This window comes from Dasypus novemcinctus, chromosome 27 (genome assembly GCF_030445035.2).
Source record: "Dasypus novemcinctus isolate mDasNov1 chromosome 27, mDasNov1.1.hap2, whole genome shotgun sequence".
Lineage (NCBI taxonomy): Eukaryota > Metazoa > Chordata > Mammalia > Cingulata > Dasypodidae > Dasypus > Dasypus novemcinctus.
Genome location: NC_080699.1, coordinates 15,661,188 through 15,684,628, shown reverse-complemented (window position 1 = coordinate 15,684,628; position 23,441 = coordinate 15,661,188). Strand labels below are relative to the sequence as shown.

General features: G+C 40.5%; 1 pseudogene; it reads left to right on the top strand.

Moving 5' to 3' along the window:
• The window catches only part of LOC101433340 (beta-arrestin-1-like), a 63,934-nt pseudogene extending 44,109 nt beyond the window's left edge, over positions 1 to 19,825 (top strand).
• Positions 19,826 to 23,441: the final 3,616 nt, after the last annotated feature.

The following is a 23,441-nucleotide window of genomic DNA, read 5'->3' as shown; positions in this document are numbered from 1 at the left end:
TGAAGGTCAAAGGTATTTTTTTTTTGAGGAGACTCTGTTTATCTATTTTTTTTTTTCATTGCTTATACTTTGGGTGTAAGATTTAAGAATCCACCACCTACCACAAGGTCTTGAAGAGGTTTCCCTATATTTTCTTTGAGGAGTTTTATAGTTCTAGTTTTACATTTAGATCTTTGAATCATTTTGAGTTAATTTTTGTATAAGGTGTGAGATAGGTCCTCTTTCTTTCTTTTGGCTATGAATATCTAGTTCTCCCAATACCATTTGTTGAATAGACTGTTCTGACCCAGCTGGGTGGACTTGAGAGCATTGTAAAAAATCACTTGACCATAAGATGTGGAGTCTATTTCTGAACCCTATTTGAATCCATTCATCAATATGTCTATCTTGTCTATCTTTATGCCAGTACAATGCTGTTTTTACCACTGTAGCTAAATAATATGCTTTTAAGTTAGAAGTGGGAGTACTACAACTTGATTCTTCTCATTTATTGACTCTAGTAGCTTTGTTTCAAATAGTTCATGACTATCTAGACATAGGATCATATCATCTGCAAATAGCAAAAGTTTTACTTCTTCCTTTACAATTTTTGATGAGTTTTATTTTCCTTTTTCTTTTTTGTGTAACTGCTCTAGCTAGAACTTCTAGTACAATACTGAGTAACAGTACTTGACAGTGGGCATCCATGTCTTGTTCCCAATCTCAGTGGAAAACTTTCAGTCTTCTACCATTGAGTACAATGTTAGCTGTTTGTTTTTCATATATGTACTTTATCATATTAAGAAAGTTTCCTTCTATTCCCATCTTTCAGAGCATTTTTATCAAGAAGGATGCTGTATTTTGCCAAATACCTTTTCTGCATCAAACGAGATAATCCTGTGATTTTCCCTTCTCAAATTATTAATGTGGTGTATTACACTAATTGATTTTCTTGTGTTGACCCACCCTTACATACCTGTATAAAATCCACTTGATCATGTTGTATACTTCTTTTAATGTGCTGTTGGATTTGATTAGAAAATACTTTGTTGAGGATTTCTGCATCTCCTGGGTTTTTCATTTCTGGGAGGTTTTTGATGACTGTTTCCATCTCTTGTAATTGGTTTGTTGAGGTCTTTTATTTCTTCTAGGGTCAGTGTAGGTCAGTGTAGAAATTTGCTTACTTCTATGTTTTTTAGTTTGTTGGCATATGGTTGTTAATCATATCCTCTTATGATAGTTTAAATTTCTGTGGGGTCAGTAGTAATGTCTCCTCTCATTTCTGATTTTTATCTATTTGGATATTCTCTCTCTTTTCCTTTGTTAGTCTAGCTAAGAGTTTGTCAATTTTGTTGATCTCAAAGAACCAACTTTTGGTTTCATTGTTTTTCTATATTGTTTTGTTTATTTGTTCTCAATTTAATTTATTTCTGCTCTTCTATTGGTTATTTCTTTTTATTTGCTTGAATTGGTATTAGTTTGCTTTTCTTTCTGGAGTTCCTCCAGGTGTGTAGTTAAGTCTTTCATTTTAGCTCTTTCTTCTTTTTTAATGTAAGCATTGAATTTTTAATGTAAGCATTGAAGGCTTTACATTTCCCTCTCACCATTGTCTTTGCTGCATCCCATAGGTTTTATATGCTGTGTACTCATTTTCAATGGCCTTGACATACTGATTTCTCTTGCAATTTCTACTTTTACCCACTGATTGCTCTAGAGTGTGTTCTTTAACCTCCATAAATTTGTGTATTTTCCAGTCCTCAGCCTATTATTGATTTCCAGATTCATTTCATTATGAGCAGAGAAATTGATTTACATGATTTTAACCTTTTTAAATTTATTAAGACCCAGCATGTGGTCTATCCTGAGGAATGATTCATGAGCTCTTGAGAAGAATATGTATCCTGCTGTTTGGGAGTGCACTGTTCTGTATTTTTGCATTAGGTCTAGTTTATTTATCAAATTGTTCAAGTTCTCCATTTCCTGACTGATTTTCTCTCTTTATATTCTATCTATTTATATGAGTAGTGTACTGAAGTCGCCAACTATTATGTAGAGGCATCTGTTTCTCTTTTCATTTCTGCCAGCATTTGCCTCATGTATTTTGGAGCACCCTGGTTCAGTACATAGATATTTATGATTGTTATTTCTTCCTAATGGATCACCCCTTTTATTAATATACAATGCCAGAGGCAGGGCAAAATGGCATCTGAGTGAGTTCACCTCATAATCTTTCCTGCAAAGAAGTGGCTGAGTTGGGTTGGAGTCCTGCTGGAGTGGGCTGGTTTGGGGGCTTGCAGGACAGGAGGTGTCTCAACGTCAGTTTGGAGAGACAGTGACATAAGTGGTGCTTGCTAGAGGTAGAATTTTGGGTTTCTGACATGGAGGTCAGAAGTTGTGGGCAAGACTCTTCTCCCTAGGGCTGGCAGCCGCAGCATTCCCTGAAAACTGTTGGTTGTGCAGCAGCATTCTGAAGCCCTGTGTTTCCCAGATGCATGGTTCCCAAGTCCATGTCCCCTAAGTGCCCATAGCCCACAGTCCACAGACCCATGTACCTTGAGTCCGCAATATCCCGGACTTTCCATTCCTGAATCCAGCACTCCCTGAGGTCCGTGATTACCCTAGCCCTCTGGTTTTGGACTGACTCTGTGAGTGTGAGAGATTTGGTGGGAGATGCAGAGGGGCAAGGTGAGCACCAGTTAAATTTTCTGATCGCCCACCCCCTTTTATTTTGAGCTTGGAGGAGCATACCAGCTGGCTTGGGGAGAGCCTGGGAAGAAAGGAGAGGTGAATCTGCTGAGAAAGTCCAATTTACCTAAACACCCTGGGATAGGAAACTTGGTCTGTGAGAAGGTGGAGTCAGAAAATCAATTAGCCCTCCCCTAGCACACCTAAGGGAGAGGGACTGTAGGATGTGCTTTCCAAGCTTCCAATAGCATATTTGGGAGTCCTGGTGAGGGGTAGGTGCTCTCTCGCTGGAAATAAACAGTCATTGTCTTCTGTGTTGAGTTGGTTCACAAAGGACCCACTTGAATCTCCTACTGGACCCCTCACACAACTTTTCTGCTGCCCTGAGAGAGAGGGAATCGAGGAAGGGATAAAGTCAGATCCCTAAGCATTTTATTTAACTGCAAAGAGGATTCCTTGCTTGAAATTTTGTGGGTTTTTTTGTTGTTGTTATTGTTCATCTGTCTTCTTGTTTTTCCTTCCTATTTATCCCCCCAAGGCCCTTACTTTTTTCTTTTTTCTTTTTTCTTCCTTTTCTTTTTCTTGCTTGCTCCTCCCCTCTTTTTTGTTCCTTCCCTTTTTTTCTTTTTCATCCTTTCTCTTCTTTTATATTTATTTATTTACTTATTTAATATTAGGTGCTGCAGGGAACACTTCACATTTGCTTGTTTCCTCATCCTCCATTTCCTTTTCTCTGTGTGTATTGATTTTGGCCACCAACACTATCCATTTCCAGTACATCTTTCTAACCTCCACCATTTATTGTTTCTCTCATATTCCACCACTCTTCGTTTGGCCCCCAAATTTTTTGACTTTTTATTTGTAATACCTTTATTCTGTTTTCTGTCTTTTATTCACTCTTTTCTGTCTTTATTTTTTAATGTTACATTAAAAAAAATATGAGGTCCCCACATATCCTCACCCCCCTCGCCCAACTCCTCACCCCATAACAACACCCTCCTCCATCATCATGAGACATTCATTGCATTTGGTGAATACATCTCTGAGCACTGCTGCCCCTCATGGTCAATGGTCCACACCATAGCGCACACTCTCCCACAGTCTACCCACTGGGCCATGGGAGGACATACAATGTCTGATAACTGTCCATGAAGCACCATCCAGGACAACTCCAAGTCCCAAAAATGCCCCCACATCACATCTCTTCCTCCCACTCCCTACCCCCAGCAATCACCATGGCCACTTTCTCCACACCAATGCCACATTTTCTTCCAATACTAATCACAATAGTTCATGAGTAGAATATCAGTAAGTCCATTCTAATCCATACTCTATTCCTCCATCCTGTGGCTCTTGGAATGGTTGAGTCCACTCCAAATCTATATCAAGAGGGGCTTAGATTCCACATGGATGCTGGATGCAATTCTCTTGCTTTCAATTGTAGGCACTCTTGGCTCCCTGGTGTGGTGGTTGACCTTCTTCAACTCCCTCTTAGCTGGCTGGGGTAAGTCCAATAAACCAGAGTGTAGGAGTTGCAAGTCTGTTGAGGCACAGGGCCTGGCTATCACATGGTCAGTCCAGAGAGATTCAGGTCCCCTGAGTATACACCAAATCTCAGCACCAACCACAGGTCCAGTAAAAGTAACAGAAGAGGCTTGTGAACAAAGATCACATCTGAGTCCAGTTCCATCACAAAAAAAACACAAACTCCAAATCCAGGAAGCACAACACACCCCAAACACCATAAATCCCAAAAGGCCTACCCCTAGACATATACTTGTCAAATTATCCAATGCTCAAGACAAAGAGAAAATTCTAAAAGCAGCAAGAGAAAAGAGAACCATCATATACAAGGGAGGCTCCATAAGATTAAGTGCTGATTTCTCATCTGAAACCATGGAGGCAGGAAGGCAGTGGTATGATATAGTCAAGGTACTAAAAGAAAAAAATTTCCAACCAAGAATACTCTACCCAGCTAAGCTAGCATTCAAAAATGATGGAGAGTTCAAAATATTCACAGATACACAGAAATTAAAAGAATATGCCAACAAGAACTCTGCACTTCAGGAAATACTAAAGGGAGTTCTGCAGGAAGAAAGAAAGAAACAGGAGAGGCAGGTTGGAGGAGAGTGTAAGAGCAACAAAAAAGACAAAAAGAGAAGAAAACAAACAAACAAAATATGGCAAACACAAGTCCAGAAAAATATGGCTAACATAAATAATTCCTTGAAAGTAATAACACTGAATGTCAATGCATTAAACTCACCTGTCAAAAGACTCAGACTGGAAGATTGGATAAGGAAATATGACCCATCTATATGCTGTCTACGAGAAACACATCTTAGACCCAGGCATTCAAGGAGGTTGAAAGTGAAAGACTGGAAAACAATCTTACAAGCAAACAATAACCAAAAAAGGGCAGGGGTAGCTATATTAATATCACAAAAACAGACTTTAAATGCAAAACAATTGTGAGAGACAAAGATGGACACTACGTATTAGTGAAAGGGATAATCTTTCAAGAAGAATGAACAATCATAAACATTTATGCTCCTAACAAGTTGCCTCCAAATACGTGAGGCAAACACTGGAAAAAGTAAGTGAAGGAATAGATGCCTCTACAATTAGAGTGGGGGACTTTAATACACCACTATCAACTTTGGAAAGAACATCTCAAAAGAGAATCAATAAAGAAACAAAAACTTTGAACAGTGTATTAGAGGAGCTTGACCTAATAGACATAGAAAGAACATTACACCCAAATACAGCAGTATATACGTTCTTCTCAAGTGCACATGGATTATTCTCCAAGACAGATCACATGCTAGGCCACAGAAAAAGTCTCAATGAATTCAGAAAGATCAAAATCATACAAAATAATTCATTTGACCACATTGGAGTGAAGCTGGAAATCTGCAAGGGCCAGAGACCAAGATTTCGCATTTAACAAATGTAAAAGAATGAAAGAGGATTACCAACTCACGCCTTATACAAAAATCAACTCAAGATGGATCAAAGACCTAAATATAAAAACCAAGACCATAAAGACCTTGGAAAGCAATGTAGGGAACCATCTACAGGACCTTCTAATAGAAAATGGCTTCATGAACTTCACAGTCAATGCAGAAGCAGCAAAAGAACAAATAGATAAATGGGACTTCCTCAAAATTAAAGCCTTCTGCACCTCAAAGGAGTTTGTCAAGAAAGTGAAAAGAGAGCCTACACAATAGGAGAAAATATTTGGTAACCACATATCTGATAGGAGACTTATATCCTGCGTATATAAAGAACTCCTATGTCTTGAAGTTAAAAAGACAAACAACCCATTTAAAAAATGGGAAAAGGTTTGAACAGACACCTCTCCAAAGAAGAAATACAAATGGCTAAAAAGGACACGAAAAAATGCTCAAAATCGCTGGCTATTAGGGAAATGCAAATCAAAACTACAATGAGATACCATTTTAATCCCATAAAATTGGCAACTATTAAAAAAACAAAAGACTACAAGTGCTGGAGAGGATGTGGAGGAATGGGAACACTCATCCACTGCTGGTGGGAATGCAGAAGGATCCAGAGATTCTGGAGGACTGTTTGGCAGTTTCTCAAAAAACTAGCTATAGATTTGCCATATGACCCAGCAATTCCACTGCTGAGTATATACTAGTAGAACTGAAAACAAGGACACAAACTGATATATGTACGCCAATGTTCATAGTAGCACTATTCACTATTGCCAAAAGTTGGAATCAACCCAAATGCCCATCAACAGATGAATGGATAAATAAAATGTGGTATATACATACAATGGAATACTACTCAGCTATAAGAACGAATACAGTACAAACACATGTGATAACATGGATGAATCTTGAGAACCTTATGTTGAGTGAAGCAACCCAGGCATTGTAGGACAAATACTACATGACCTCACTGATATGATATAAGTAAACCACGCTGTCTCAGAGAGCTAGAGACTGGATGATAGGCTTAAAGGAATTTGGGGGTTAGAGGAAGGTTGTGAGCTGACACCTATCTGGGTGAAATCTATGATAAGCTGGAGGTAAATATTTGTATAGAAAAGGGATAAAATGGGGGCATAGGGATAACTTTGGGTGGGGTTTTGTGGGCTTGAGGGAGCTAGGGATGGGAGGAAGGGTAAGATGGCCCAAGAAATTGGGGGGAGGGTGGGAAGAACATTTGAACATAGGAGAGTGTCAGGTATGTGGTTGAAAGTATAATGTTGAGAAAACTTTTTCAAAAATGTCATAAGGAAGGTTACCTGAGGAGAGAATCTGAAACAGGGAAGGCTTCTAGGGAGTGTGTGAGTGCTCATTTTGTCATAGTGGGTTATATCATTAGATGGAGACCCAAACAATGAGAGTGAAGGTATACCCACATCCTGGGGAGGACTGATGTTTTCAAATAGAGGGAATTGTATCTCTCGAGAGAATTGGTGGCTCCCAATGGATTAAGGCAGTCAAGTATGTCAAGCCCTCAACATTTTGCAAGCATCTCTGACTACGGTACTTCAAGTAATGAAGATTGATTGTCACTGTGGGCCCTGAGGGGAGGGAGAAAAAGGTATTGAATAGATGGAGTCAGTGTTACTGTGGGGCAATGGAAGTGTTCCACAAGATTATGCAAGGATAGATATAGGACATGTTAAATTACCCCAAAAATGTATAGAGGCCTATAGGCTAAAATGTAAATCGTAATGTAAAACATAAGATAACTAATAATTTAGAAAATTGTGTAGTCTAAAATATAAACCATAATGTAAACCCAAGTGTAACCATGTTTGAAAGCTATTGTCTCAATATCTGTACATCAGTTGCAGCAAATATAATATGAACATGTAAAAAAATCATTGCTGGGGAAGGGATAAAGTGTTTGATGTTAGATATGTGGGAGTACTGTACATTGTATATTTGAATTACTGTGACCTAAAACTTTTGTGAAGACAAGCTTAATAATTAGAAGAAAAAGAAAGGACATAGACACTGAGGAAGAAATGGAAGAAGTTGCCTTGTCACTGTGCATATAGGGCAACACTTTTTGCAGTGATGGAAGGCAAAACATCAAAAACAAATGTTTTTCATTTTAAAATATTTTAATATCCCAATTTATTTTTACTTTAATTTTTCTAAATTAGTATGTATTCTATATCTAACCTTTAAACCCATCACTATATTCCATCTTACTATTAATGGAAACTGGCAATATATTTGGGTTTCATTTTCAAAGAAGTTTTGAACCACAGAGAGGTTCAGCTATGGCAGGGAAGGAATACTGGTAAGGGTGTTATTGATAGGGGGCACATGGTTGGGAGGGAGTTCTCTAGGGCATGTGTACAGGGTACATAAAAATGTTTGGATATTTTCATAGTGGTTACAGTTAAAAATGACAACTGAGGGAGTGCTGAGTTCATGGAACAACAACAATCCCCCAAGTGCAATGGCTAAAACCAATAAAGAAGGAAGGTCCAACAATGAGCCCTTGACTGCTTGTGAGCCTGTGCGCCTGAAATAAGAACTAGGTCTAGAGCTGCAGGGTGCCTAAGAGTTATCTCCTGAGAGCCTCCATGTTGCTCAAATGTGGCCACTCTTGAAGCCAAACTCAGCATGTAAATGCATTGCCTTCTTCCCAGCATGGGACATGACTCCTGGGGATGAGTTCCTCCGGTGCTGAGGAATTACTACCAAGTACCAGCTGACGGTGTAACTAGAAAACCATCTTGAATAAAAGGGTCAACTCAGACCAGCAAAATATCTCAGCCTATATGTAATATCAGGTGTTAAAAATGCTTTTTGACCTTGAATAAAGGGGGAAATGGAAAGGACAAATGAGTTTATATGGCTATGACTCTCCAAAAAAGAGTCGGGAGGTCATCAGAGGGGTTGCCCTTATGCACACCTCTGCAGGATCCCAGAGACAGCCAAAGTAGATACAAGCCCAGGTACTGGTTCTTCTGAGGACTACAGAGACCCACAGGTTGTATGGTCATGGCAGATGGGGTTCGGTGCCATGTCAGTTGACCCTACTTTGGAGTTTGTGTTCTTGAGTGTGATGGAGTTTGACTCAGATGTGATCTTTGTTCAAAAGCCTCTTCTGTTACTTTTACAAGACCTGTGGTTGGTGCTGAGATTAGGTGTATACTCAGGGGACCTGAATCTCTGGACTGTCCATGCAATGTGATAGCCACACCCTGAGTCTCAACAGACTTGCAACTCCTATCCTCTGGTTTATTGGACTTACCCCAGCCAGCTAACAGGGAGGTGAAGACGGTCAACCACCACACCAGAGAGCTAAGAGTGCCTACAACTGCAAGCAGGAGAATTGCATCCACCATCCAAGTGGAATCTAAGCCTCCTCTTGATATAGAGGTGGAGTGGACATAACCACTGCAGGGTTCACAGAATGGAGGAATAGAGTATGGATTAGAGTGGACTTGCTGATATTCTATTCTGGAACTATTGTGATTAGTAATGGAGGGAAATGTAGCATTGATGTGGAGAGGGTGGCCACAGTAGCTGCTGAGGGTAGGGAGAGGAAAGAGGAGATGTGATGTGGGGGCATTTTTGGGACTTGGAGTTGTCCTGGGTGGTACTGCAGGAACAGTCACTGGACATTGTCTGTCCTGCTATGGCCCACTGGGTGGACTGGGGAGATTGATGACTATAGTGTTGCCCATTGTCCATGTGGTGCAGCGGTGCTCAGAGATGTGTTCACCAAGTGCAATGAATGTCCCATGATGATGGAGGAGGTTGTTGATATGGGAGGAGTGGGGTGAGGGGGGTGGGGATATATGGGGACCTCTTATTTTTTTAATGTAACATTAAAAAAATAAATAAAGACAAAAAAAGCAGAAAAAAAGTTCTTACTGATTATAAATATATATATACACACACACACACACAATGCTGTTCTTTGTCTCTTATAACAGTTTGCATTTGAAATATATTTTTTCTGATATGAGTATTGCTACTCCATTTTTTTTTTTTTTTTTTTTGGTTACTGTGTGAATGGGATATCATTTATCAGACTTTCATTTTCACCTATTTTGATTCTTGGGTCTAAGGTGAGTCTCTTGTAGATACCATGTAAATGGTTCTTATTTTTATCCCGTCTACCAGTGTTTTTCTTTTGATTGGGGAGTTTAATCCATTAACATTCATTAGTATTGCCATAAATGCAGTACTTACTCCACCTATTTTGTCCTTTGGGTTTTATATGTCATATCTTTTTTCCACTCTTTTTATACTATTAGTTACTTTTATTGATAATCTTCATTTCTAGACTGTCACCCAAGCCCCTCTCTCCTGTCTTTTCCTTTCAGGCTCCAGCACTCCCTTTAGTATTTCATGTAAGGCCAGCCTCCTGGTGATGGTTTCTCTCAGTTTAGTGAATACTCTAAACTCACCCTCATTCTTGAAGGACATTTTTTCTGGATATAGAATTCTTGGCTGGCAGTTTTTCTCTTTCAATGTGCTAAATTCATACCACTGCCTTCTCACCTCCATGGTTTCTGATGAGAAATATGTACTTAATCTTATTGGGCATCCTTGTATGTGATGAATTGCTAATCTCTTGCTGTTTTAAGAATTCTCTTTGACATCTGACAAATGCCAAATGTGTCTTAGGTCTATTCTGATTGGAGTACACTGTACTTCTTGCACATGGATATTTATGTCTTTCAAAAGAGTTGGGAAAATTTTGGCCATTATTCCCTCAAATATTCTTTCTGTCCCTTTTCACTTCTCTTCTCCTCTAGGACACACATGACATGTATGTTTATACACCCCTTGCTGTCATCCAGTTCCCTGAGACCCTGTTTAATTTTTTCCATTCTTTTATCTACTGTGTTTGATTTCAGAAGCCCTATCTTCTAGCTCACTGATCCTTTCTTCTGCCTCTTTTAATTTGCTGTTGTATGTCTCCAGGATATTTTTAGTTTCATTTATTGGGCCTTTCATTGCCATAAGAGCTGTTATTTTCCTTTGCATGCTTTAAAATTCTTCTTTTTGCTTACCCAGTGTCTTCTTAATATCCTTAATTCTTTAGCCATCTCATTGAATTTATTTAAGAGATTTGTTTGAACATCTGTGATTCATTGTCTCAAGTCCTGTATGTCATCTGGAAGTTTAATTTTTTCCTTTAACTGGGCAGTATCTTCTTATTTCTTTGTATGGCTTATAATTGTTTGCTGGTGTCTCTGTATCTGATTTTCTGATGTGTTTATTTTGGGCTCAGTTTCTCTCTTTAGCCTAGGGCTTTCTTGCGGTTTGGATTTATGATAAAGCTCCTCTTTGACACATGATCCAACTTATTCTGGAACTTTATAATAACTACTGATTAATGAGTCAGATATTTTCAGATCCTATTTATCTGATTCCTGCACTGAAAATACAGTACAATTCTTGATTTTGCTCTATTTGCACATTTATTTCGTCCCCAGGAGAAAGCTTCCTTTCCCCTATTCCTCTTCTGGGAATGTTAATCTATTGTGTTTGTTGCTTCTATATATTTTTAACTTCTTTCATTTACTCTATCTGATATATTGGGGGGCTAATTTTGGCAGAGGGGTCCCTCTAAAGACAACTTTCTCAGATCAGATTTTCTAGGCATAACAGGCCTATGAACCAAGGAAGGGGGTGTAGATCATTCCCAGTATGCCTCAGGGAGAATATCCTAAAGGCCACCAAATTTCTCTTTGATGACTCCCCAAATATGAACTTTCTGGATGTACCCAGAAGACAGCGCTCTTCAGCCAGCTGTTTCCTGCAGCCCTAAAAGTAGTTCTGTGCCTCTAATTCTCAGCTGAGTTAGCCCCTGTCAGGGGTATGGTTGGGATTGAGATTGCTAGCTGTGCTTGGATGAAACTGTTGCACAGATCCCAGACCCTATTATCTGAGTACTCTAGTCAACAGCCACAACCTGTTCTGTGTTTTGCCCTCCCCTTCTCTTGGGGAAGAGCTGCCCTTTAACAAGCTGTTCCTCATTGTTCCAAGATGGCACTGTGTCTCTAAATTAGCACCAGTTTATCCCCTGCCAGAGGCAAGATTGAGACAGAGAATGCCAATTGCTATCTGATTTGACAGGGTTGCCCAGAGAAAGTGATCAAACTCTGCCAAACTTTCTCCCCTGTTGGGGATGAGGATGTAGCCAAGGCTACTGGTGATAGTGTGAGCAATGCAGGCCAAAACTGTCCTCAATTGCCAGAAACACATCAAACTCTGCCCACCTTTTTCCCCTGTTGTGAGCAGGGATGGAAACCTGGCTGCTTGTGATAATATGACCTAGGCAGAATGCAGTGGATCTTTACTGTCCAGGAAGTCAGTGTGATTTCCAATCAGCCCTGCTTTCACTCTTGCTGGGGGTGGAGTTAAAATGGAGGCTGCTGGCTTCTTTCTGACTTGGATGGGTTTAAATTTTAGCTATTCTTAGAACTGGAATCTAGCTAGCTGAATTTGCTAATCAATAGCCATAGTCAGTGCTCAGCTATTTCCTCCTCTCCTGCTTTTGGGAAATGAAGTTTCCAATTCCAGCCAAAGAGTGATTCCTGAAGTGGTCTTCCATGCCAGTTGGGGATGGGCAATCACCTCCAGAGCATGGAGGGATCTACTCACAAATCTTCACTGCAGATTGTCAGTCTCTACCTTCTGCTCTTCACTGCATGGTGAATAGCGTCCTTCAGATCTTCAGAAAACCCCAAACAGGTGACTTAGATAGAGCCTGGCTGATTACTAAGTGCCCTGTATGATGAGCTGAATCTTGGAGTTCCCTTCTTTGCCACCATCTTGCCCTCTCCTCCTACATTGATTGATTTTTGAATGTTAAACCAACCTTGCATCCCCAGATAAACCTCACTTGATCATGGTGTATAATTCTAAATTATATTTGTTAATATTTTATTAATAATATTTGCACCAAATTCATGGGGGATATTGGTATATAGTTTTCTTTTTTGCTGTGTTTTTGTTTGGTTTTGATATTAAGTTAATACTAGCTTAATAAAAGGAATTAAGAAGTGGCATTCCCTCCTCTTCCATTCTTTTAGAAAAGATTGTTTAGAATTGGTGTTAATTCTTTAAATGTTTGGTAGAATTCTCTAGTAAAACCATTTGGTCCTGAAGATTTCTTTTTGGGGAATTTTGAAAGATGAATTCAATTTCCTTTATAGTTATAGGAATATTCAAATGATCTTTTTCATATTGGGTGTTTTCCCCCACACTATGAGGTTTGACTTTTTCTTTTCATGAGCGTGCTGACAGCAAAAGGAAACTCATGATCTTTATCATTTAAACAAGAGAATATTTCTGATTATTAATGTCCTGACTGAAAGGAGAAACATTAAACAGCAACCTCACCTAAAAATGAAATATAAGGATCACCTTTGTGGATTCCTAAGGTTTCTCTGAGTATTCCTGTTTCTTTCTATGTTGCATGGACTTTTTGATTCCTACAATGGACCTCAGGATTAGAAAGAAAATTGGAGGCTTGTATTCCACTGGTGTGTTGCTACAAGGAGTTCTTGGCTCTGATCCTGACAATTCTAATATGGTTCTTACTTAAGGGTCAGTTTTACAGTTTCTGTAGAACCAGAATGCTGACACTCATTATGACTTCTGGCCACTTATTCCTTAGTACACAGTTGCTTCTCAAATCACTAGAGTGAGAAAGAATAGTAGCAAGCTATTGATTAGTCTTTAATGTACATGGAAAATGAAGGACTGACTCTTGCCATTGCAACATTGGTTGGTGTCTTAGGCAGCTTATGAAGTAATAGGGAGTTATAATCACATACACTGCCCAGAAAACAGGAATTCAACATTTCTTTATAGTTTGATTTATTATTCCATTCTTTTTATATTCAGAACCAGAGTTATCTCCCTGAATAAAGTGATTCCCTTTGGATAAAGGTGGGTATGCCATAGCATTTAAAATGGTAATACCAAGAGTGTATGTATGTATTTGTGTGTGTGTGAAGTGATCGGATAATGTATGAACAAGTCACTAATAATGAAAGGTGGAGGGAAAGCAGAATCAGCAGTAGCAGAAGGAGAAAGCAGATGTGAGAGATAATATGGTAACAGAAACTATCAGTTGGCCATCTGTGTGAGAGAAAGGAAAAAGCCAAATATGACTCTGAGGTTTGGCATTTGGGTAAACGTATATAGAAGGTGATACTATTTCATGAAAAGGAGACTATAAGAAGAGGAGATACTTGGGGAATTCAGTGATATGTTTAGTTTGGGATATATTTTTTTTAAGATTTATTTTTTATTTATTTCTCTCCCCTTCCCCCTACTCCCCAGTTGTCTGCTCTCTGTGTCCATTCACTGTGTGTTCTTCTGTGTCTGCCTGTATTCTTGTCAGCAGCACCAGGAATCTGTGTCTCTTTTTGTTGCATCATCTTGCTGCATCACCTCTCTATGTGTGCGGCACCACTCCTGAGCAGGCTGCCCTTTTATCGCACGGGGCGGCTCTCCTTATAGGGCACACTTCTTGTGCGTGGGGCTCCACTACACCGGGACACCACTGCATGGCTCGGCACTCCTTGCATGCATCAGCACTGCACGTGGGCCAGCTCACCACACGGGTCAGGAGGCCCTGGGTTTGAACCCTGGACCTCCCATGTGGTAGGTGGATGCTCTATCAGTTAAGCCAAATCCACTTCCCTGGTTTGGGATATATTAAGGAAAAATGTTGAAAAATAATATCTCATGCAGGATTTCAAACAAAGGGTTTAATAAAATAGTCACTAGCCACATGTAGCTATTAAAATTTAAATTAAACTTAAATGAAATAAGAAATTAAATTCACCATCACACTAGGCACATTTCAATTGCTCAATAGCCACATGTGTTTAATGCCAACATTATCACACAGTGCATAAAACAGTTCTACCATTGCAGAAAGTTCTATTGGATACTACTGGTCCAATGCTGAGGAGAGAGTAAAAGACCACCAATACAGATTTGAAAGTTATATGGGCATTTTGAAGATATTTGAATTCATTTATGAGTATGAGGGGTCCCAGGAAGAATTTCTAAAATAAGAAAGAAAGGAAGGCCTCAAATAGAAATCTGAGAAATCCCAGTATTAAGAAATATACATATCCATGTGGTGCAGCAGTGCTCCAAAATGTATTCACCATATGCAATGAATGTGCCACAATGATGAAAGAGGCTGTTGATGTGGAGGAGTTGGGTGAGGGAATTGGGGATATATGGGAACCTCTTATATTTTTTGAATGTAACATTGAAAAAAAAATAAAGAGATCATAGGAAAAAAATTTTAAAAAAAGAAAAAAAAATACACGTAGAAACAGGAATCCACATATGATGACACAAGAAGCCAGTAATCAGAAAGGGAGAACCAGAAAACATTTCCTTTACAGGATGCAATGTTATGAGAGTGTCATGAAAAGAACCATGTGGCTCAAGAGGTCAGGGAGAAGAGGGCCAAGATGAATTCATTGATATTGGCAGTTGGAAGGTAATTAGTGACCTTTCTAAAGCATTTTCAAAATCAAGGTGAGGCCTAAGCCAAAATGGATAAAGAAGAGAAAAGAAGATGAGGAAACGATACACAAAACGTAGCAAAGAATGCAATAACTTGAGAAAAGTGGGATACTTTCCTTAGGAGGGGGAGGCTGAAGGAAAGAAGTATTTGAAGAAAAGAAATTGAAAATGTCTGAGTGACAGGATAAATGATGGATGAAGGCCTAGAGCAGGTGATAGGAACTGAGATCAAAAGCACAGTTGGAGAAGTTAACCTTGGAAGGGAAGAGGAACAATTCTCTTTGAGGTCAGAGACATCAAAGTTTGAAGGTGGAGGGGAAGAAAGTTTATGATTGAGATAGCTTGAATTTTTGTTGCATTTACTGAATATCCTTGACTGATGACTGAAATTTATGCAGGGCTGAAAGATGCCTTTGGTTGTCCATTTAAGCAAGGTCTAACAATCCAGCAGGGAGCCATCAGCTCTCTAACAATGGGCATAAATTTTGAGGACATCTCATTAACACCTGAAAGCCATTGATCTCTCTGTCCACCAGCAAAGACATGGCCTCATTAACATTTCAGAGCATCTGCTAGCAAAGGAATCAAGGAGCACAGACCAGGGCAAAGGCTGTATCTCTACATCAAAGAAGAAAAAAATACAAATAAACCAAAACACTCAATTAGAGAAACTGTGCAAGTGTGTGAACTGTGGCTATTGAGAGATCCTCCAGAAATGACAGCTGCTTGCTTACAGTGATGCGTGTAACGAGCCTTTCTCAATGTGTAGAGAGGTTAAATAAAGACACAGAATCACGAATTTGCCCATGAGAAATTAGTGAGGCAGGAAGTGTTAACCTTCTCAGTCCAGTAATGCCAAGTTCATTCTGAAAATCCAAATCATTATCTTTACTGCAGAAACTTTGGTTTCCACCCCTTTCACTCTACTAATAACATAACCGTAAGGGTTGCCCGTGACCTGTCCGTTGTCAAATTCAGTAGCCTTTTCTCATTTCTTGTTTTTCTTGAGCTTTTTTGCAATTCTAGACACCATTAAATGCCTGATAATTTTTGAAATCTGCCCCTTGGTTTCTATGAGGCTATGCTACCCTGTTTGCTGACAGTTCTGCTTTTCCTCTTTCCTTATAATTGTGGACACTCTCAAGCATCCCCTCTGTGTGTTTCTTACTCTCACATCCACGCAGAGCAGGGCACCAGGGGCACGCAGAGCAGAGCCCCAGAAGGGGTTGCTGACACCACGAACTTCCCTGCGGCTGCCAGACCTGGACGACAAAGGGACATGAGTGTTCAGGATGGCAAGCAGAAATGGAAAAAGTTCACCATCCACCTGAGAAAGTGGGACTTTTTGGACCACATCAACCTTGTGGACCCTGTGGATGGCATGGTCCTGGTGGATCCTGAGTATTTCAAGGAGAGAAGAATCTGTGTGCTATGGCAAGGAGACCTGGATGTCCTGGGCCTGACTTTTTGCAAGGACCTGCTTGTGACCAATGTGTGGCCCTCCCCACTGGCCCCAGAGGAGAGGGACACCATGGCTGTAGAAATGCCTCATCAAGAAGCTGGTCAACCATGTTTACCCTTTCACCTTTGAGATCTCTACCTATTGTCCATGCTCTGCAGGTGGGGCCTGAAGGCACAGGGAAGGCTTGTGCTATGGACTGTGAAGTCAAAGCCTTTTGCAGAGAATCTGGAGGAGACGATCCATGAGAAGAATTCTGTGCTCCTGTCATCTGGAGGGTTCAATATGCTTAGCTCCCAGCCCACAGTTACTATAAGAACATCAGGAGCAGTTCCTCATGTCAGACAAGCCCTTGTGCCTAGAAAACTCTCTGGATAAGGAGATTAATTAGCATGGAGAACTCATCAGTGTCAATGTTCATGTCACCAACAGTGGCTTTAAACCAGGTGCTGTGGAACCTCTGGTATTGCACAGAACTCTATCAGAGGCTGCTAAGGGGGGGAAGAAGGGGTGGAGGCAAAGGATAGGTTCATTCCCACTTCCATTAGAACAACTCTGCTTTTATCTGTCTTGCCTATTAAGATTCCAATTTTTTTTTGAAGAAAGACTTCTTCAAACCAACATTCTGAGGTTTGATCTCAGACAAGCAAGCACAGCATTCTTCATTCCCCAGGTTCTATTCTTGGTTTTCATGTTGGAATGGCTCCAGTATCCCAGTACAGAGCATCTTTGTATTGGAACTTGGTCACAGACCTAGGCCCAAGCACTTGCTCTACCTATACATGCACACATATATACATGCACATGTACACAAGCACACATGCACGCATGCACATGCATCTGTATATATACATGCACACATATTTGTACACATATGGTGGTTTCCTGGCATTCATGCCCTGAAGTTGTGGCCAGAGTTTGATTTGGGTAGGGGCCTCGTACTGAGGATGACTCTTGACCCTGATCTTGGCCCAGTGCAGTGGGAAAACCATGGAGCAAGGAAACAGGTCCAATCTTCCACTCCAAGATTTGGGTCTGCACCCCTGGGTGACATCTCACTTCCCTGCTCCAGGTCCATGGGACAACAGATGGAGCAGTGTAATGGGAGAAGCAGAAACTAGAGACAGGTTCTTCTCTACATCTAGCCAGATGGCTGGAAAGCCAGGCTTCATTAAAAAACACACTGAAAGAAGACTTCATGGGTAGGATCCCTTCAGAGACCTTTGTTCCCTTGAGTAATTCTAACGGAATTTGACTCCCACATTTGTGGAGAACTATATCTGGAGGCAACAGGGGTGCCTGAAGAGAAGCAGACATCCCCCAAATTTTCTACCTGCCTCCCTGGCCTGGGCTCATCACTGGGACTGACTATGGGGTCAGCACTTTGGTGAGACCTTGGCCAGCCCTTGGCACAGAATCCTGCCTGGGCCCCTAACCCAGGACATTTTAGGTGAAAAGTAAGGTTTTCACTCAGACACAGCAGGCCACGTGGCATGGGAGAAAGAGGGTCAACTGGCATTTTACTTTCAGTCTGAGTATGACCTTGGGAACATCACTGGCTCAGCTTCCCCATGCCTAAAATGGGGTTAGTTCCAGGCTCTGCCTCCCTCACAGGGATTACTGCAAGGATCACATATGGGACATGTATAAGGAGTCCACTGTGCTTCACAAAGGCAGGGTGAGATCAGGGCCTGCACGTCAGATCAGCAGTGCAGTCGGGGGGGGGGCGTTGAGTGGAGGATGCACCATGTTCCTTGGGCATCTTTGCTCAGTGGTAAGGTTTACCCACAGATGCTGTGTGGGCCTGCCTCTTCCCACCAAACGGAATCCAGAGCTCAGGCTTGCACACTGACTATGTGTGTGTCCTGGGCGAGGGCATGAGTGATGGCTAGGACAGCTCTCTGGACCAGCCAAGGTCTGCCTGCAGCAGGTCCTTGGCCCTTCTGTTAAGTAATTAAGTTGCGACACCCTCATTTCTGGACCACCTGCCAGGTTTATCCGTTATACCTATGGCTTCCTTTTGTCAAATAAGTTATTAAAGTTTATTCAACTCTAATAGAACAAGTGAACAAAAGAACCATAAAAAGATCATTAAACATCTTTTGTGACAGAGGGAAAAAAACCCATGTCTAAGGCTAATTATGGGGTGGAGGCAGGCAGGGGACAGGATTGGCTTAAAAATATTATTAGACTTAGAGCAAAGATAAAACTGAAATAAAATAGCATCTGAGAAGAATAGAAATATAGGACTAAGGCAGATAATATGACAAAGCATCTAATGCTTAACATTTTTATAAAGAATCAAATAGTAAATACTTTAGGCTTTGCAGGTTAGTCTCTGTCACATCTATTCAACTCTGCCATTATAGCATGAAAGTTGCTATAGGCAATAGGTAAGCAAATGAGCAGGTTCCAATAAAACTTTATTTATAAAAACAGACAGCAGCCTGCAGGCCACCGTTTGCTGATCCCTAAATCTAATGGAGGCCAAATGAGGATGAAAAATTAAATTCAAGGTGTAAGGCCTGGAGTCGGGGTCCACAAGCTTATCAAGTGGATCCCAACCCAGATGGTGAATGGTAGGTAAAACTGGAGATTTTCTGAGAATCCATCTGGTATCTAGGGCTGGAAATTCTTTTATAGGTAGAAAAAGAGCAAAAAGAAGTAGCAAGTTGATTAAGATAATCTCTCTTGGAGAAATGTTATCTATTCTAACAACTTCAGCCTTGGTGACTCAGATCCCATGAGGTAAGTACAGTGCCGTGGATTGAGTTCTGCATATGGTTTCAGCTTGGGAGGTTCCACAACTCCAACCATGTGACCTGGTAGATATTTACTCACTCTTCTGAGCGTCAGTTGTTTAATATGTGACCTGGACCTCCTGAAAGAAGCTTTTAAGGGAGTTAGATGAGCCAGAGTGAGCAAAGGTCCTAGCACAGAGCCTAGTGCATAGTGAGTACTTGATAAATAGTGCTTGCCTTTCCATTTTATAAGGTTCTTTGGTGGGTAAAATGAAAAGAATTTTAAGAAGTCACGTTGGAGACTGTTACATAGCATGCAGATATCAGTGACCATTCTTATCTGTCTGATAATCCTAACTTGTCTTCTTAAGCTCCAGAACCTTAGCTCAGTATATCATAACAGCCTCCAGACTCCCTTCACTCCAAGCCAGCTTTAAAAGCCCTTTCGTTGAACCTTGTGCCCATGATACATTTTCAAATAATAGTTGCTGAATAAAACAAAGTTGTATGCCACTATCCTGTCAAAAACTTTCAAAGACTCCCCACTGTCTGGGAATTAAGTTCAAATTATGCTGCCATCATTCAGGCTAACAAAAGGTGTGAGTTGGGGAGCAGATGCACCTCAGTGATTGGGCGCCTGCTTCCCATGTACAAGGTCTTGTGTTCAATCCCCGATACATCCTTAAAAAAAAAAAGTGGGCGCTTATTCGAGCTGAAGTAGAATCTGAAGTTTTAGCTCACACATCTGGGCAAAGCTACTGCCCTCTTATTTCAGAGACCCTCTTTTTCCTCACCAAGTTCAGTCTCTAATCTTCCTCACTGCTCTCAACAGACTGGGACTTGGAATATGGTTTCCCCAAAACAATACAAGCACAGGTCATTGCGTCCTCCCATTGCCTCTGCCCTCACCCCCTAGAGTTTAATGATCGTGAGCTCAAGCTCTGGAGTGAGTGAGCCTGTGTTAAACCCCAACCCTGCCACTTATTACCTGGTTTACTGTGAACAGCTTTCTTAACTTTTCCATGCCTTGATTCCCTCATCTGTTAAATGAATTTCAATAATACTGGAGTTACTGTGAGGATTAAATGAGATAATTTATGAAAAATGCTTAGAAGTATACCTAGGCCCATAGTAACCTCCTAAACGTTAGCTATTATATTATTAGGTCAAATTAAGTGGAGTCTTCTGTTTTCCAATTTCTTCTGGTATTTTGGGAGAAATCAGGAAAGAGCTAAAAGGAAATCCTACAGGAATTTAAAGAAAAGTACATATTTAAGAATCAACATTATCCATAATTATATCAGATAAAAAAACTATGCTATTAAAGTTTTGCTGTTTTTATTTCCAGGCTATCTCAATGTGTCTATGCATACATGCATACCAATTGTGACATATATTTAGCTGGGTTGCCCTGTTTGATAATCTGTTCTTTTTCACCCTTTCCTAAGTCAAAAAATATCCTGCAAAATCCATAATTTTTTTTAAAAGTCACCTATTACTCGTATTAATGGAGCATATTATATTTTACCATTCTTCTATTACAACCTAATTTTTAAACTGTTCCTAACCATAATTCCACAGATCACTTGTGTCATAATTATCACTTATTTGAAAAGAACAACAGCAAACAATCAAAATAACACTATTTCTGTTTCCCCCTAAATATCCAAATCTTCACCATAGCAATTATTTTTAATTCTCTGGTCAAAACTGTGAAAAGACAGTGAAAGTCAAAATGCCTTTGTACATCTCATTCTCTCCTTCACTGCCTTCAAAGACTTTGAAGTTTCAGTCTTCTTCCCTGCTCTGACAGGCAATATGCAAGCTAAGTTAAGCTCTGAGTCCAGAGCTGTGTTGAGAATGAGCTCTGTAAAGAAAATTGTCAAATATCTCTGTAGCATGTCTTTGTTATCAACAGAGCTGTGCAAAAACTATATAGAATGACTTCCTCATAAAACTTGGTTAACTGCAAAAATTCCTTGTCACAGCTGCAAGACCACACAAACCTTCAGTTTTAACCTTGCTAATGATTTAGAGAACATACACTGGGTACATTCTACCTATCTTCTTTGTCCTTCTCTCCAAAAAGTATCTGTGGGATTCTGAGAACTGGAAAGTCCACTTTACCACTTTATTTACAAAACCCATTAGGTTTCATTTTATTTTTGTAGATAGTGGAGGGCAGCAAGAAGTTGAGAGAGTTCATGTCTTATAGCATCTGTCTGCTCTGTGCCTAGCTAGAAAACATTAGTCATAATTTCATAAATTAGAATCATAACTTCTTTTAAATTAATACTAGTAAATACCTGCAGTTTTGAGAGAGCTATTGATTGAAATAGACAAGAGGTCTCTCCAAGGATACACAGAATTGATTGTGAAGGAAATTAATAGTGTCAATGCCAAAATGCATATGGCACCAGTTTCCACCTTTAGGTAGTTTTTCTCCACCTTCGTGCAACATTTAGAAGAGGAGGGGTGCTGAGAGAGGGCTAGGTAGGGAGTAGGTGACATGATTAGCCAAGGACTCCGGGTGTAAGTGAAGAAAGAGAAGGTAGATACAGAGATGAGGTATCTTAATAGACAAGGAGGGAATTGGTGGGACAAGATACTTGTGGGCACTCAAGTAAAGGGAAAAACCTGACCAGATATGGAGAGTGTGCAAGAGGAAAGAACGGAGGCTATGGTCAGAGAGCAAGACTGGGGTTTGGGGTCACAGAGAAGGTCTACTCAAGGTGGTGATAAGGAACAAGGGAAATCTATTGTACTGTGATGTTGACAATAATTGTAAACATTTGTTTTTCTCAAGAGAAGAACAAAAGTTTGAAAGTGGCTGTAGGGAATCAAACACATCTTAGCCTTCCCAACCACTTCTGACTGAAAGATAAGGCATATAAATGAAGACAAACTCCTCCATTTGAGAGGATTGCAAGGAAAACGGCATCCCTAGACAGGAAGTGTAGGGAAATGGGAAGGGCAAAAATAGATTAAACCACAGAATACAATTTTAGAAAGCATACTAACAAATGTTAATGGGAAGGAATATCCACAGAAGGAAAATGAACCAAGAAGAACTGAGCTGGGTGAGAACACTAGATGTTAGAAGAGTTGGCCCAAGAAGGGTAAGAATAAGGCATGTGGATGCCATGAATTCACTACAGTGTTTACGACAGGGGTTCTTAACCTGTTGTGTTCTATGGACCCCTTTGTCAGTCAGGTGAGAACCATGGAGTCCTTACGAAGTCCACACTATACTGTGTATTATTTAATAAATCTATCACACCTGCACCAATATGTCTCTACAAAGGAATGTTTTTTTGAATTTCAATTCAAGCTCATGGGCCTCTTGTTAAGAACCCCTGGTTTAAGGGCTTTTAAGCCTAAGCAGCTTGAGGCCCTTGGGGGGTTCCCTCTGGGACCTCCCTGGAGGTTTCCATCTGGATAGGGTTTGTCCCTAGGATTTCTCTTTCTGGATTCTGAGAGAACCAGGCACCTACTTTCTGTTCTCTAGTGAGACAAACAGTAACAGGAATGGCCCCCTGAAGACTTCAGCCACTGCATCCAGGGAGGCTAAGGGGTGGGGGTGAAGCACAGTGCCACTGGCACTGGGTTCGCTGTACAGGGAGCTAGACCATAGTACATTAATGGCAGGGGAGACCAGGGTAGCGTTTCGAAAAAATGACCTAAAAAAGCAGAAATCAAAAGATAAATACCGTAGGGGACTCTGAGTCCTCTGCTCTTTCCACTACAGTATGCTGTCTCTTGTGATGACAAGCCCTGTGGACAGTTGATCTAACACCATGCAGTAGAACAAAGGTTAGCAGCCTCCTTTCCCAGGCAGGCTCCTGGCTGAGTTCAACAATGCCCATGCCCACAGGCTGCCACTGGCAGGCCCAAGGCATTAGAAACAGGAAAGAGAATGGAGAAAAGAGAAAGAAATGGAGCTGAGACAGCGAGGGAGAGGAAGAACATAACAAAAAATGAAATAAAGTAGAGTTGGGAGTAAAATATTGTTATGAGCAACTAAACCCAGGCCCATGTCCTGTCCTAACTATA